The following is an 18346-nucleotide window of genomic DNA, read 5'->3' as shown; positions in this document are numbered from 1 at the left end:
CGACCAGGGGAACCAGGAAGGCGTGGAGAGCGGATCAGCAGTGGATGGACGATAGGACTGGCAGCGGCAGCAAGACTCTGCGGACCCACGGGAGAGATGAGATGAGGCTGAGGTGCACAGGAGCAGCGGATAGGAATCAGCTTGCAGTCACGATGATGAACACAGGCGAGTTGCCAGCTGGAGGCTGTAGTGCACGGAGGCAGCGGATAAGAATCAGCTCACGGTCACGATGATGAACACAGGCGAGTTGCCAGCTGGAGGCTGTAGTGCACGGAGGCAGCGGATAGGAATCAGCTCACAGTCACGATGATGAACACAGACGAGTTGCAAGCTGGAGACTGCAGTGCACGGAGGCAGCGGCTAGGAATCAGCTCACAGACTTGATGATGAACAGGTGAGTGGATAAGGAGAGAAGGCTGTAATGCACGGAGGCAGCGGATAGGAATCAGCAAACAGTCACAATGGAATATAATAGCGTTGAAGTGGTATAGGAGACAGTAGTGCACGGAGGCAGCGGATAGGAATCAGCAAACAGTCACGATGGAATATAATAGCGTTGAAGTGGTATAGGAGACTGTAGTGCACGGAGGCAGCGGATAGGAATCAGCAAACAGTCACTATGGAATATAATAGCGTTGAAGTGGTATAGGAGACTGTAGTGCACGGAGGCAGCGGATAGGAATCAGCAAACAGTCACGATGATACAGTTGATGGTAGAAGTGGTATGGGAACCACAGTAGTAGAAGTGGTTAGGAAACCACAGAGGTAGAAGTGGTTTGGAAACCACAGGAATCAGCAGCGCTGAATACACGAGGAAACACCTTCAGAGGCTCATGGGGAATGAGACTCCAAGATCAGGCAACGTGGTGTTGACCACAGGTGCTTAATATAGGGAGTGTTGCCTGATCTGCCAATTGAGTTAAAGGGACATACACTGAAGTATAGGAAAGGGCTGCGCATGCGCAGACCCTCAGGATGGAGGACGACCACGGTTCCTAAATGTCCGAGAAGAGGCACTCACGGTCCGGTGAGTGACAGTACCCCCCCTTTTAAAGGTGGGCACAGAACGCCTGGAACCGGGCTTGTCCGGATTTTTGAAATAAAACTTCTTCAAAAGGGCAGGAGCATTAAGATCTTCAGCTTTGATCCAAGAGCGCTCCTCAGGACCAAAGCCCTTCCAATGAACGAGGAAACGGAGTACTCCTCGCGAAATTTTTGCGTCTAATACCTCAGTAATTTCAAAATCCTCCTCCTGATGAACTTGAACTGGCTGCGGAGCTGAGGGAGGTTTTGAAAAGCGGTTGATAATAAGAGGCTTGAGTAAGGACACATGGAAGGCATTAGAAATCCGAAGATTCTTAGGAAGAAGAAGTTTCACACATACAGGATTGATTACTTGAATGATCCTATATGGACCAATAAAACGAGGGGCGAATTTCATAGATGGGACCTTCAAACGAATGTTTTTAGTAGATAACCAGACACGATCTCCAATTTTTAGTGGTGGAATAGCCCGCCTCTTCTTATCTGCGAAAGATTTATATTTGATAGATGTTTTCTTCAAACAGGTTTTGACCTGAGACCAGATATTTTTAAAGGTTTGACAGGCCGTCTCCACCGCTGGAATTTGGGTGGGCGGGAGGGCAGGAAATTCCGGAAAAGACGGATGGTGACCGTAGACCACAAAAAATGGAGTTTTGGATGATGACTCATGGTACATGTTGTTATGGGCGAATTCGGCCCAAGGAAGCAACTCTACCCAGTTGTCTTGATTGGCTGAAGAGAACATCCTTATAAAAGTCTCAAGATCTTGATTGACACGCTCAGTCTGTCCGTTAGATTGCGGATGGTAAGAAGATGAGAGTGCTAATCGTATGCCCAAGGTTTTACAAAGGGCTCGCCAGAATCTGGAAACGAATTGTACTCCTCTATCTGACACAATCTCAGACGGACATCCATGGATGCGGAAGATCTCTTTAATGAAATGTTCGGCCAGGATAGACGAGGAAGGCAAACCAGACAGAGGGACGAAATGAGCCATCTTCGAAAATCTGTCCACCACCACCCAAATAGTGTTATGATTCTTACTAGGTGGTAAGTCAGTAACGAAATCCATACTAATATGGGTCCACGGCTTGGACGGAATGGGTAGTGGTCGCAGTAACCCTGCTGGAGTTCTGCGGGAAGATTTGAATTGGGAACATAATTCACAGGAAGCAATGAACTCTTTGACGTCTCTCCTCATTGAAGGCCACCAGTAACTTCGAGAGAGCATCTCAAAGGTCTTGTGTTCACCGGCGTGTCCAGAAAAACGAGAGGCATGGAACCACGAAAGGATTTTTCTCCTTAGAGTAGGAGGCACGAGAGTCTTCCCAAATGGTAGCGTTTTGGTGGATGAAGCAGCCAGTGAGATACATTTGGGGTCTAGAATGGTATGGTTGGAAACCTCTTCTATATCAGAGGACGTCACAAAAGCTCTAGATAAAGCGTCAGCTTTTTTGTTCTTGGCAGCTGGTTTGAAGGTTATTATTAATTCGAAACGGGAAAAGAAAAGAGACCATCTTGCTTGGCGAGGGTTCAAGCATTGGGCAGACTGAAGATATGACAAGTTCTTATGATCCGTGAAGATCGTCACTGGATGGCGAGCTCCTTCCAATAGGTATCTCCACTCCTCTAATGCAGCTTTGATAGCCAGTAACTCCTTGTCCCCGATAGTATAATTCTTCTCTGCGGGCAGAAGACCCCGAGAATAGAAGGCACAATGATGGAATTTTTGCTGTTCAGAGCGTTGGGAGAGAATAGCTCCCAAGCCCACATTAGAGGCATCTACTTCTAGAAAGAAGGAGAGTGTCACATCAGGCTGTCGAAGGATTGGAGCCGAAGAGAAGGACTCTTTGAGTGTTTGAAAGGCTTGAAAAGCCTCAGGCGACCATTGCTTAGGATTAGCCCCTTTTCGAGTCAGGGCCACAATAGGAGATGCAATGGAAGAAAAGTCTTGAATGAAGCGTCTATAGTAATTGGCAAAACCTAAAAAACGCTGAATAGCACGAAGAGTAGTTGGCTGGGGCCAATGTAGTACAGCATTCACCTTGTCTGGATCCATCTTCAGGCCAACTCCGGAAACTATATACCCCAAGAATGGAATCTGGGGTAATTCGAATGAACATTTTTCTAATTTACAGAACAATGAATTTTTTCGTAGCCTGGAGAGGACTTCTGCCACATGTTGGTGGTGAGAAGGCAGGTCCTGGGAAAAGATCAATATGTCGTCCAGGTAGACGACGACACATACATATAATAAGTCCCGAAAGATCTCATTGATGAAGCCTTGAAAAACAGCGGGGGCATTACACAGCCCGAAAGGCATTACCAGATATTCGTAATGCCCGTCTCTGGTGTTAAACGCTGTCTTCCATTTGTCACCGGAACGGATTCTGATTAAATTGTAGGCACCACGAAGATCCAACTTAGTGAAAATACGGGCTCCCTTGATGCGATCGAATAGCTCAGTGATCAGCGGAATGGGGTACCGATTCTTGATAGTAATGGCGTTGAGTCCACGAAAATCTATGCAAGGGCGTAATGATCCATCCTTCTTTTTGACGAAGAAGAACCCAGCTCCAGCGGGAGAGGTGGAAGGTCGAATAAACCCACGCTGGAGGTTCTCCTGTATATACTCAGATGTAGCTTGAGTCTCAGGTAACGAGAGTGGATAGACCCGGCCCCTGGGGGGAGTCTTGCCAGGTAGAAGGTCGATCGGACAATCCCAAGAACGATGAGGAGGAAGGCGTTCAGACTGAGCTTTATCAAACACATCGGTAAATGAAGCATATTGAGGAGGGAGTCCCGGTGAGGTAGATGAGATGGAAGATTGCTGTACTTTGAGAGGAATAATTTGGGAAAGGCAACGATGATGACATTCAGGCCCCCAAGACGTGACTTGAGGGGTGCGCCAGTCAATCTGGGGAGAGTGACACTGAAGCCATGGAAGGCCTAAGACAATCGGACTTGTCGTAACAGGAAGGATTAAAAACGATATTACTTCATGATGCAGGGCACCAATCTGAAGTGTTACTGGAGACATACTCTGAGTGATGAGACCGTTGATGAGACGTGATCCATCTATAGCCGTCACAGTAATGGGTGTTTTTAAGGTAATCACTGGTAGAGACCATTGATTTACTAATGATTTGGAAATAAAATTTCCTGCTGCTCCGGAATCAATTAATGCCTGTGACTCAAAGGTTTTGGTAGCAGAGGAAATCGTAACATCAAAAGCGCAGACTTTAGATTTCAAGGAAGATGGAGAGGACTCCAGGGACCCTAACTTCACCTCTCCAGAACTAGTTAGGGCCTGGCATTTCCCGATCTCTTAGGGCAGGAGCTGAGAACATGAGTGGAATCAGCACAATAGATACAGAGTCTATTCTTTACTCTTCGTTTTCTCTCCTCGGAAGATAATTTGGAACGTCCTATCTCCATGGAAATCACAGAGGGTGAAACTGGACGAAATTGAGGGTTAGAACGAAGAGGTGCTTTAGCAGAAGTTGTTCTCTCAGCCTCCCTTTCACGAAATCTCATATCAACACGATGGCAAAGAGAGATCAAATCTTCAAGTGACGAAGGAAGCTCTTGAGTAGTCAGTGCATCTTTAATTTTATCGGAGAGCCCCTGCCAGAAGGCGGCTACTAGGGCTTCAGTGTTCCACTGAAGTTCAGAGGCTAAGATCCTAAATTGAATGACGTACTGGCCTACTGTATGAGGTCCTTGTCGTAGGCGGAGGATGCTGGAAGCAGCGGAGGTCACACGACCTGGTTCATCGAACACACTTCGAAATGTAGAAATGAATTTGGCACTATCTTGCAATATAGGGTCATTTCTCTCCCACAGAGGGGAGGCCCAAGCCAGGGCTTGTCCTGAAAACAAAGAGATAAGATAGGCCACTCTGGAACGATGGGTAGAAAAATTTTGAGGTTGGAGCTCAAAATGGACTGAACATTGGTTAAGGAAACCCCTACAAGTTTTGGGGTCTCCATCGTACTTTGACGGAGTAGGCAGGTGAAGCGTGGAAGCTGTAGACACCTGGGATGGCACTGGGGAAACGGAGGAAAGCACAGAAGCCTCAGGAGTAGCTGTCACAGTCTGTCCAGATGTTCCTTGGGAGGTTAATGACTGATAACACTGAAGTAACAGCTGTTGGCGGGCATCCTGTTGCTCCACACGGCTGACCAGATGCTGCAGCATCTCTTTGGCGGTAGGTTCCGTATCTGGGTCTGTCATGGCCTGATCTTACTGTCACGGGCACTAGGAGTCTTTACCCAGGGATCACCAGGTGGTAAGCTTACCAGAGCAATGTAGATGGTAATAGTGTACTCTGGTAGCAGGGTGATCACGGAACAGGCAATAGTAGATGATGAGATGCTCAGGAAAGTCTATGACTAGCAGCACTGGTAATATGGAGGTGATAATACACGAGGAACTGTATGGACAAGGGCTAGTGGAGGTAGTCAGTGGTCTGCGATAGCAAGTTGTACCACTGCTATAGTGAGGAGGAATGTCCAACAGAAACGAGGAGGTGATGAGAGTCAGCGGTCTGCGGATAGCAAGTGGTACCGCTGTCTGAGTGAAGGAATGGAATCCAAGTGGAGGTATCCGGGAAGTCAGTGGTCTGCGGTAGCAAGTTGTACCACTGCTATGTGAGAGGAATGGAACAGGTGATACTGGAACAGGAATCAGTGGTCTGCCTTCAGCAAGTTGTACCACTGAAAATATATGTGAGGAGGTGTACGGGGAGAGACTGCAACACAGGATGTACACGGGCACATTAAACACGATCCACAGTAATATGCACAATATATATAAATGACTGAACAGGTCTGCAAATGTAGGAAGTCTCTGAAGTAGTCCAGCACAAGGTAACACAGTCAATGATGGCAAAAGACTCAGCGGATTGCAGACTCCAGAGGAGAACCAACACAGTCCAGCAAGATATGCAATACACCAGCACAGTCAATGAGAAGTATGCATACCGTGGTTCAGAAGGCAGTCAGACAGAAGTGCAGTGATACCTGGGCGGCAGGAGGCTGACAGGATGAGAAGTCCCTGGATGTAAGAAGCAGGAGTCTAGTAGGTGCAGCGCACAGGTAAGTAGACCAACAGGGACACGAATCCAATGCTGACAGGAGGGTAGCGACCAGGGGAACCAGGAAGGCGTGGAGAGCGGATCAGCAGTGGATGGACGATAGGACTGGCAGCGGCAGCAAGACTCTGCGGACGCACGGGAGAGATGAGATGAGGCTGAGGTGCACAGGAGCAGCGGATAGGAATCAGCTTGCAGTCACGATGATGAACACAGGCGAGTTGCCAGCTGGAGGCTGTAGTGCACGGAGGCAGCGGATAAGAATCAGCTCACGGTCACGATGATGAACACAGGCGAGTTGCCAGCTGGAGGCTGTAGTGCACGGAGGCAGCGGATAGGAATCAGCTCACAGTCACGATGATGAACACAGACGAGTTGCAAGCTGGAGACTGCAGTGCACGGAGGCAGCGGCTAGGAATCAGCTCACAGACTTGATGATGAACAGGTGAGTGGATAAGGAGAGAAGGCTGTAATGCACGGAGGCAGCGGATAGGAATCAGCAAACAGTCACAATGGAATATAATAGCGTTGAAGTGGTATAGGAGACAGTAGTGCACGGAGGCAGCGGATAGGAATCAGCAAACAGTCACGATGGAATATAATAGCGTTGAAGTGGTATAGGAGACTGTAGTGCACGGAGGCAGCGGATAGGAATCAGCAAACAGTCACTATGGAATATAATAGCGTTGAAGTGGTATAGGAGACTGTAGTGCACGGAGGCAGCGGATAGGAATCAGCAAACAGTCACGATGATACAGTTGATGGTAGAAGTGGTATGGGAACCACAGTAGTAGAAGTGGTTAGGAAACCACAGAGGTAGAAGTGGTTTGGAAACCACAGGAATCAGCAGCGCTGAATACACGAGGAAACACCTTCAGAGGCTCATGGGGAATGAGACTCCAAGATCAGGCAACGTGGTGTTGACCACAGGTGCTTAATATAGGGAGTGTTGCCTGATCTGCCAATTGAGTTAAAGGGACATACACTGAAGTATAGGAAAGGGCTGCGCATGCGCAGACCCTCAGGATGGAGGACGACCACGGTTCCTAAATGTCCGAGAAGAGGCACTCACGGTCCGGTGAGTGACACTACCTCTTGTTAATTTAGATTGCAAGACTTGTAAATACTTTGAAGATAAAAAAAAGCAGGCTGCACAGACTGTGGAGCCAGAAAGTGAAATTAAATGGACTACGTTACTTTGGTGGCTATCTATGCCCCCCCGCCCTACACTTGTAGTTGAATATAAAAAAAGCAGCCTGCATAGACTGTAGAACTAGAAATTCAAATATACAAAGAAATGGACAAAGGCAGTTTGGTATCTGTCTGCATCAGATCCCCTCTCCACTAGGAGTAAAATAGAAAACTATTCAGCCGTTATATAATCTAGAATATAAATAGAAATTGAGAAAGGCAATTTGGTATCTGTCTGCATCATAATCATCAACATCCTCCTCAGCGCCAGCTACATCAATATCCTCCTCCCGGTGTACAACATTCACACCTTCATTAGCCAAATCTGTAACTGGACTGTGGGGGATCCTTCCAGCATATGCAGAGGGCATGCTGCAAATGGTGGAAGGAGCCACCTCTTCCCGTACAGTGATGGGAATGTCAGGCTTCGCAACCACCAACACCCTTGGACTCGCCTTGGGGATTTGTGATAATTTCTCTTTAGAAGGCAGAGTTGTTTGCTGTGTTGTTGCTGACAGCATAACTCTCTTAAATTTTTTGTAGGGGGGGGGAGGAGGGCTTAGTTCCTTGGGTGAAGCTGAACCACTAGTCATGAACACGGGCCAGGGCCTAATCCGTTCCTTGCCACTGCGTGTCGTAAATGGCATATTGGCAACTTTACGTTTCTCCTCAGATAATTTTAAGTTTCTCTTTTTGCTACTTTTACTGAACTTGGGCCTTTTGGATTTTACATGCCCTGTACAAGGAGATTGGGCATCAGGCTTGCCAGACGACGTTGATGGCATTTCATCGTCTATGTCATGACTAGTGGCAGCAGCTTCAGCATTAGGAGGAAGTGGGTCTTGATCTTTCCCTACTTTATCCTCCAAATTTTTGTTCTGCATTATATGTAGCACAAGAGAGTGTACCCCTAAGCCACACACACTCTGCAAAACCTTTAAAAATCATATGCGGCACAGGAGAGTACCACTGGACTGGAGTTATACAGCAGTACCACTGGACTTATATTGCAGAATCAGTGACATTTGTAATATGGCAGTAACAACAATGGACTTATACTGCTGAATCAGTGAACTTTGTAATATTGCAGTACCACTGAACTTATACTGCAGAATCAGTGAAATTTGTAATATGGAAGTAACAATGGACTTATACTGCAGAATGAGTGAACTTTGTAATATTGCAGTACCACTGGACTTATACTGCAGAATGAGTGAACTTTGTAATATTGCAGTACCACTGGACTTATACTGCAGAATGAGTGAACTTTGTAATATTGCAGTACCACTGGACTTATACTGCAAAATCAGTGAACTTTGTAATATTGCAGTACCAATGGACTTATACTGCAGAATGAGTGAACTTTGTAATATTGCAGTACCAATGGACTTATACTGCAGAATGTGTGAACTTTGTAATATTGCAGTACCACTGGACTTATACTGCAGAATGAGTGAACTTTGTAATATTGCAGTACCAATGGACTTATACTGCAGAATGAGTGAACTTTGTAATATTGCAGTACCACTGGACTTATACTGCAGAATGAGTGAACTTTGTAATATTGCAGTACCAATGGACTTATACTGCAAAATCAGTGAACTTTGTAATATTGCAGTACCAATGGACTTATACTGCAGAATGAGTGAACTTTGTAATATTGCAGTACCACTGGACTTATACTGCAGAATGAGTGAACTTTGTAATATTGCAGTACCAATGCACTTATACTGCAGAATGAGTGAACTTTGTAATATTGCAGTACTACTGGACTTATACTGCAGAATGAGTGAACTTTGTAATATTGCAGTACCAATGGACTTATACTGCAAAATCAGTGAACTTTGTAATATTGCAGTACCAATGGACTTATACTGCAGAATGAGTGAACTTTGTAATATTGCAGTACCAATGGACTTATACTGCAGAATGTGTGAACTTTGTAATATTGCAGTACCAATGGACTTATACTTGAAAATCAGTGAACTTTGTAATATAGCAGTACCAATGGACTTATACTGCAGGATTGTTTAGGGATATTTATTTTTTTTATAATTACTTTTTTTGAAATTTTTTTTATAACTTGTTTTGAAATTTTTTATAATTTGGGAATAATGGGGAAATAACAATGCCCTTAGAAGGACAGAGCACAGGACACAGCACCACTGGACTGAACAGGACGCAGCACAGGACCCAGCAGCACAACTGAACTCAGAAGGACAGAGCACAGGACACAGCACCACTGGACTGAACAGGACACAGCACAGGACCCAGCAGCACCACTGAACTCAGAAGGACAGAGCACAGGACACAGCACCACTGGACTGAGCAGAACACAGAGCACAGCACAGCACAGCACAGAACTGAACAGCACGAGATATAGCAGGACAGAGGACCACCTAACACCCCCTCCCTCTACCCTGATCAATGCCCGAGTGAAGATGGCGGCGACTAGCGGGGAATTTATAGGATCCGAGTATCGCGAGATCCGACAGCGGGATTATGACTCAGAGCCTCGGTTTCGGTTTTGCAATTGGCGGGAATACCCGGATCTGTCTCGGATTCGGCTCGGATCCGCAACGTTCGGGTGGGCTCGGATTTCAGAAATCCGAGTGCGCTCATCTCTAGCTGATACTTAGTCGCCTGGTCCTCATCCAGGTCTATATAACTACACTGAGCTTCCCCTGAAAGATAGGGAACTAGACGTTGAACCTAACTCTCAGGTGGCCATTTGGCTCAGGTGGCAGCACATTCAAATGCTATCAAATTATCATGAACCAGAGGATTCTGTAGGTCCCTCTGAGCTTGCTAGGTTTTGTGCCACCTACTGAGAGGTGCAGAGGCTAACAGAGCAGCAGGTGTGCACCAGTGACCCCTGCAGGCATGTGTGGGTTTAATGGTTTCTGCCCCACCAGTCGCGATTCTCCCAGTAGGCATCAAGCGAGATTCAATGGAGAGTGCCAAATGGAAGGAGAAAGATACAGAGAAAGTAGTGTTCTTCAGCCAGAGATCCAAACGACCAGGAGTGCATTAAAGCAGGTAACTGGAAAAGTTAGAGTGTAATGAACTGCTGCAGGTATACACGGAGGTCCAGAAGTGCTTGGAAGCAAGTAACTGGATCAGCTGAGATGTGAGGCACTGCACCAAATAAACATGGAGGTCCAGGAACTTGCTTTGAGCAGGTAGCAAAAACAGAAAGCAGGAAAAGTCACAGTCACACAGGGTGAAAAGACACAAAGATCTGGAAAGAAATGAATGGAGACAGGTGTTTTATATATCCTGCCCTATAGAGGGCACTGTCCAATGAGAGGGAATGGGATTTTATAAAATCAAAGATAGCGGCCGTGAGCAGCCGCAGTGTGGGAGCCGGGGATAACCAGGTAAGTACACCAGGACCTGACCGAGCGATCGGCGGGTCCAGTGATTGATAGTATACCCCCTTTTAAAGGTGGGCACTGAACACCTAGGTTTAGGTTTATGGGGGAACTTTGAATGAAACTTCTTCAGTAAAGAAGAAGTGTTGATATCAGATGAGTTGACCCAGGAATGCTCTTCAGTACCAAATCCTTTCCAGTCTACTATATATTTAATTTTCCCATGAGATCTTGGAGTGCAAGATGTCGCTGATCTGAGCAATGGAAGAAGTCCATAGATCACTGAGAAAGGGATGGCAGAAGTCGACTCATGGTAAAGGTTGTTGTGAGCAAACTCTGCCCACGGAGGACGATCATCTTGTGTGGAAAAAGAGTCATTTCAGAGATTATCCATATGGTATCAAAATTCTTACTGGCGGGGAGACCGATGCTTACGTCCATGGATATATGTGTCCATGGCTTGGCAGAAAGTGGGAGAGTTAGGAGAGGACCACAGGCTGAGCATAGATGTTACAAGTGGCCACAAACTGTTTAACATCAGGGTGGAGAGTGAGCCACCAATAATTCTTGTAGATGATTTCAGTGGTCTTGGGCACTCCAGCATGACCAGCAAAACAAGATGTGTGGTACCATCGAAGGAGTTTCTTACAGAGATTAGGAGATACAAAGGTTTTGCCCGGAGGTGGTGATGGTGACGAAGACAAGGCAGCTGACAGAAGACAATCTGGGCCCAAAATAGGGTGTTCAGGGAGTTCTTTAGAATACTGTTCTTGGATGAAAGCCCGAGAGAGAGCATCGGCCTTCTTGTTCTTAAGTCCCGATCTGAATGTGATACGAAGGTCAAAACGAGAAAAGAACAAGGACCATCGTGCTTGGTGGGGATTGAGGCAATGGGCAGATTGAAGGTATACGAGGTTTTTATGGTCAGTGAAATAGTGACCAGGAACCTGGAGCGCTTCAAAAGATATTGCAATTCTGATAGACCATTTTCATGGCAAGAAGTTCCTTATCCTTGATGATATAATTTTTCTTGGCAGGGAAGAATTTGCATGAGAAAGAGGAACAGGGATGTAATTTCTTCCATTGAGGAGATTCCTGGCAGAGAACTGCTCTGACCCCTACAGCCAAGGAGTCAACTTCTAAGAAAAAAGGCAGGGAGGTATCAAGTTGCCTGAGAAGAGAGCCCATTTAGAAGGCTCTCTTGAGTGGCTCAAAGGCCTCAATTACATCAGAAGACCAAAGCTTAGTGTTAGCTCCTTTTTCGAGTGAAGGCCACGATGGGAGTAACAAGAGTGGAATAGCCCAGAATAAATTGTTTATAGTAGTTTGCAAAACCAAGAAAAACATTGAATTGCTACAAAATCCAGAAGGCTGAAGCCATTCAAGGATGGCACAGATTTTCTTGGTTTCCATTTGTAGACCTCAGACAGAATTGATATACCCCAAAAAGAGAATCTGGGTAGCCTCATAAGAAAATTTCTCTAGCTTATAATATAGTTAGGTCCTCCGGAGACTGGGAAAAACTTGAGAAACATGGTGGTGATGAGTAGGGAGATCTTGTGAAAAGATTAAGATGTCGTCCAGATAAACAACAACACAGGTGTAAAGCAGATCCCTGAAGATTTTGTTAACAAAACTCTGGAAGACTGCAACGGCATTGCAGAGCCCAATGGGAATAACAAGATATTCATAATGGCCGTTCCTGGTGTTAAAGGCAGTCTTCCATTAGTCACCACTACGAATCCAGATCAGATTATAGGCCCATCATAAATCTTACTTGGAAAGAGATCCGGGTGCCCTTAATCCAATTGAAGATCTCCATAACCAAATTGATGGGGTACCGATTGTTGATGGTGATCGGGTTCAACCCCCTGTAATTGATGCATGGGTGTAGGGACCCATCTTTCTTCTTCACAAAAAAGAAGCCAGCAGCAGCAGGAGAAGTGGAGGGTCTGATAAAACCACGAAGGAGACTCTACTTTACATAAACAGCCATGGGCTAGGTCTCAGGAATCGACAAGAGATAAAAGCGGCCTCTGGGAAGAAACTTGCCTGGTTGGAGGTCAATGGAAATGTCTCAAGGTCGATGAGGCCAGAGTAACTCAGAACAGACCTTGTCAAAGACATAAGAAAACGAGGAGAACTGAGGACAGGATGTTTCGGGAACCTCAAATGTAGAAGTCCCAGACAGCAGAGGCTTAACTTCGGCAAGGCAGCAGGATTTGCAGTCCGGACCCCAGGCCAGAGATCCGTAGGACTACTAGTCCACATTAGGCAAATGTTGCTGGAGCCATGGGAAGCCCAAGATGATGGAACTAGAGTTCTATGGGACAAATAAAAAGGAGATCAGCTCAGAGTGTAGAGCCCCGATCTGCAGGGTAAGAGGGATGGTCCGAAGTTGGATGGTGGTAATGCGAGTTCCGTTGATAGTGGAGATAATAACTGGTACGAGCAAAGGAGTGGTAGGCAAGTACTACCACTGAACCAGAGACATGGAAATGAATTCTCAGAGGCCCCGAAATTCCGAAAGACGGAGGAGGAAAATTGTCTGAAATAGCCGAGTAGTGAAATGGGAATGGGATATATGAAAGTTCTCTTGGAATTAGGAGAGGGACCCCAGCCTGACCTCCCCAGGTAGGTTAGGGCATGGCATTTCCCTAGCACTGAGGACAGGATTTAAAAAGATGACCTGGTTCTGCATAATAAATACAATGATTGTTCTTTATCCGCCTCTGTCATTCTTTGGGAGTAAGCCGGGAGTGGCCAACTTGCATAGGTTCATCCAGAGGGCTATGTGGCTGGAAACAAGGGGCCAGTTTGAAAGCTGACCAGTGAGAAGGTTCTTGGTCCATGGATCTTTCCTTGTAAATGAATGTCCACTCGATTACAGAGTGAGATTAAGGTATCCACAGTAGATGGTAGCTTCTGGGAGGTGAGGACATCCCTAATATGGTCAGAACGACCCTGCCAGAAAGTGGTTTCCACGAGGGCATCGTTGTTCCACTGATAGATTTAATTTTTTATCCTGGCTCAAACTACTAGTCCAGTTATTATGGGTCTACCCTGGCTCCAACAGCACTTTCCTCAGATCGATTGGAACCATTCTCAAGTACTAGCCTGGGGACCCACCTGCTACTTGTATAACACAGGTGAAACCGCTACTTGTCTCCTCCACCTGTTCCTAGGGCTCCAAAGCTTTGCTCCCACCTCAGTATGCTCTATTTGTGGATGTTTTCATCAAAGGCAGGTCAGAAGTTTTGTCTCCACATTGCCCTTGGGACTCTCTCATTGACCTCCTTCCCGGCAATATAATCCCCAGGATTCGAGTTTACCCTCTGTCTGTTCCAGAAACTCAGGCCATGACAGAGTATGCCAGTGAGAATCTCCAGCGGGGTTTTATCCGGCCTTCCACCTCGCCAGTTGGTGCTGGGTTTTTCTTTGTAAAAACAAAAAAGACGGTACCTTACGTCCTTGTATCGACTATAGGGTTCTTAAAGCTATCACCCTCAAAAAAATCTGTATTCTATCCAGTTAGTGACGGAATTCTTTGATCGCATTAAGGGAGACCTTAGGGGCACTTACAACCTGATCTGAATCCATGAAGTGGATGAGTGGAAGACCGCATTTAACACCAGAGACGGTCACTAGAAATACCTAGTTATGGTCATTGGACTCAGTAGTGCTCTAGCTGTATTTCAGAGTTTCATCAATGAAATCTTCTCTACTCCTCAGTAGTAGTTTACCTGGACGATATTTTAATCTTCTCCCAAGACTTGTCTTCCCACCATCATCATGTGGCGGAAGTACTTTCCTGATTCCGGGCTAACCAACTGTTCTGCAAACTTGAAATCTGTATATTCAAGACTGCTTAGACATCTTTCCTGGGTTTTATTGTGTCCGGAGACGGCCTGCAAATGGATTCCGAAAAACTTTGGACCATCATTGATTGGCCTATTCCCTCAGGACTAAAGGTCATTCAACGATTTCTGGGGTTCACCAACAATTATAGACAATTTATCCGAGACTACTCTTCTATTGTTGCTCTGACCCGAAAAAAAGCAGACACCAAGACCTGGTCTCCAGATGCTATATTAACACTTTTAAACAGGCATTTTCTACAGCTCCTGTCCTTAGACAGCCCAATACCTCTCTGCCATTTTTTGTTAAGATTGATGCCTCATCAGTAGGAGTTGGGGCAGTTTTATCCCAGAAGAATTCCCCCCAGAGAAATGATTCCATCCGAATGCTTTCTTTTCACGTAAGTTTCCCTGGAGTTTGTTTTATTCTCAAATCTAGGGAGATTTTATATTTTCCGGACATAGTTTGGATATTGCTCAAGATTTCTACAGTGAACGTTTGAACCTATGGATCCCTTTTAACTGAGTTTATGCCACTTCAGTTTTACAATTTCTGGGCATTGCTTAAGAGATAGATGTGTTTGCTTGCATCATGGATTTGTTTGTTTTTCAGCTCTGAAGATGTTTTTGGGCTTTTATACATAGCCAAGTATTTGCAATGAACATTTTTTCTTTTTGCAGGTTGTTTTATTTTATCTATTTTATATTAGACTGTTGATCATTGTTTTATTTTATATTTTCCATCCATTGTATTTAACTATATATTTACAGGTCCGGACCTGGATATTACAGCCCTTTGGGCAAGTTTTAATAAATGTCTATATTTTGACTACTATGAATTCTATATTGCACATATTCATCTTTGCGCCTGGGATTTTATGTTTGTGAGACCCAGGTAAGTGCACCGGGACACGACCGAGCAATTGTCAAAAGTTAGTTTCTGCAGTGTGGGTGCAGATGGAGCCTCCCTGTCTCCTCTACCCCATGAGCAATCTCCTCGCGGGGAAGACGAGTATTCTGCTCCTTTGCTTCTGCCACATTCACCAAGGTTCTTAGTATATCTTCCATTTCTATAGAAGTTTGGACTGGGAAGCACAATCTTACTGCCCTCAGCATCCCACACAGGCAAAAAGTAAAAATTATTTGCACAGGTTTTTTTTTGGAGCACACCTAACTCACAATTTAGTGAATCACCAGGTGTCGCACTACAATAAACTACAATAACCAACATTTTTACAAAACAATCATGTGCTTTAGCATCGAACACAGGCAAATAACAAAACTTTTTGTCACACATTTGTTTGGACCACATCTAAATCACAACTTAGTGAATCGGCAAGTATAGCACTGCAATAACCAGCAATTTGTAAAACCTTTGCTTACTTTACAAAATAAACAGCTTCTCAATAGTTCACAGGTTGCTTTTTCTCTGCCTCTCCACAGAGAATAATGCATGCTTTCTTTGCAAAACTGCAACTGACAGCATTATAACAGTTTTTCACTTGATAGTGGTATTTATCATGTTTCACTGACCACCATTTGTTGACTTGGTTGACAGCATGATCTGACAGTCCTTTGTAAACCCATGATGACACCACTGTGATGCTGACACTCCACAGATGACAGACACAAACAATTTCTTACTTGGATAACTGTGTTTTTTTTGTTCACATCACAAATAACACAGCACTCTTTTTAAGTATGACAACAGGCAACCCTAACCCTGGTTAGACAGTCACCGGCCAACAAGCTGGCATTGGTCGCACTGCACAAATGAATAATACAGATTTAAATACAATAATCCTCTTCCTGAAGGACAGGGTCTAATTACCTCATTAGACCCTGTCCTCTACCTGCATATGTTCGTCCTAGGATTCTCACATTGCAAGAATTTAACCTTGTTGTGAGGACCTTGCATCTGGGTGGGTTCCTTCAAAATCACCTATGCAAATTGTTGCAACCAAACAGTGGTAGTAATAGGCAGAGTAATTCCTTAGAAGCAAAGTGTAGGCACATGATGGAAGAGCAGTTCCCAGTCACCACAGAAGATACAGTCACAGTCCCCAAAAACACAGTTTATATAATACAGATTATTCACACAGTCATGAAGCTAATGGAGGGTGTATTAGGGCGGTGATCACTGGTGATTGGTCTTAACCCTCTTTGTCACTATATATATATATATATATATATATATATATATATATTTACACACACACTATCTATCTGCCCTCTGACTAACTTACTGTGGTCTGATGCGCAAGGCAGGTCTCCTCTCTCAGGCCTCTTTGTAGCGGTGACGGTCCCTCCGTCTACCAATGGTGGCAGCACACCCTGGATTGCGGAAGTGTGCATGTGCACTCCTGTCGTTTATAATCTCTTATTTCCCTGCATTGGATAATTGTTTTCCACTCCCCCTCAGCCTGTTACCTATTTAAAACCAATTACAAAAAGAGAGGAGACTGCACCAGGTTATCCATAAAACTCCCTCACTACAGATATCTATTAAACTATCTTCGTATAAGATATCTGTGGTGCAATAAAATCCCTTTAAAATCCTTTCAGCCTTACATTCGGCTTGCCTAAGTCAAAGCTAATAGCGAAACGCGCATCGGCGGACGCCGCGTTCGCTGCTCTGATCTTACCATCCCTGTCAATAAGCTCTTGAAAGCTTTTATATAGAAGGAATATCTAGATGTGCTGCTTGTCTTGTCAGAATTAGTTAGAGGCGATAGAGTGCTGGAAAGGATAGCTAGGCACAATAGCTCAGCAAATTAGATTTAGAATATCTTCCTAGCGGGATGGTCCCGCCGAGCAAATCTATTATTCTATTCTATTTATTTAGTTATCAATAAGGAAGCATTACTAGCGGTTCCAATTCTCCAGGCTGTTTAAGTTGTCAATTTTTATATATAGGACCAATGCCATGTTAATTTGAATGGGAAGTTTGACACATATAGTGGATACAAGAGGAATTTCATAGGTCCCATGAGCTGTGTGTATACCCATATATATGCATTATAAAAGCGCCTTTTCAATTATCTATATTTGATTCTATTACTTTGCTTCTACCAAGGAAATGTACTAATAAAAGTGGCAAGCTAAGACATTCAAGGTTTCTAGAGGGATGTGGTATAGATAATACTTATTATATATGTCATTTGACAAGATACATTGAGTTTGATCAAAATTAAAGAGCAGCGCCGCGGCCAGACAAAGAGTATTTGTCTTTTTAACTGTTTTTCTCATTTGGTGTGTTATCCAATTACAAGTTTTAATATTTCGCTACTAGATACCAGTTTATGAATATTATTAATAAAGATTTATTCAGACAAGTTCTGATCAGATAAATATTTACATACATGTCTTTATATCCATTAAGAGTGCCCCATGAGATCATTCTTTTTCCTCTTTTTTATGCTAACCTATTTAAAACCTCTGTTCTGGCAATATGGTTCCAGATCTTCATGCCCGGTCTGTTGCTGCTGGAGCGTTTGGCTCCTGTTTCCCTGTGCTTCCTTGTGAATCCTAGTATCCTTTGCTTCCTAGCTAATCCTGGTATCCAGTATCTGGTGTGTTTCATCTTATCCTAGTATCCAGAATGGTGTGCTATTAAAATAATCCTGGTATCCTTTATTCGGTACTTCTTAGGTAATCCTGGTATCCAGTGTCCTGTGCTTCTCAACTAATCCTGGTATCCTGTATCCAGTGCTTCTCAGCTAATCATGGTATCTGCCATCCTGTGCTTCTCAGCTAATCATGGTATCCTGTATACTGTGCTTCTC

Source organism: Mixophyes fleayi, chromosome 3 (genome assembly GCF_038048845.1).
Source record: "Mixophyes fleayi isolate aMixFle1 chromosome 3, aMixFle1.hap1, whole genome shotgun sequence".
NCBI classification, from domain to species: Eukaryota; Metazoa; Chordata; class Amphibia; order Anura; family Limnodynastidae; genus Mixophyes; species Mixophyes fleayi.
The sequence above is the reverse complement of the archived record's forward strand: the minus strand, read 5'-3'. Positions refer to the sequence as shown.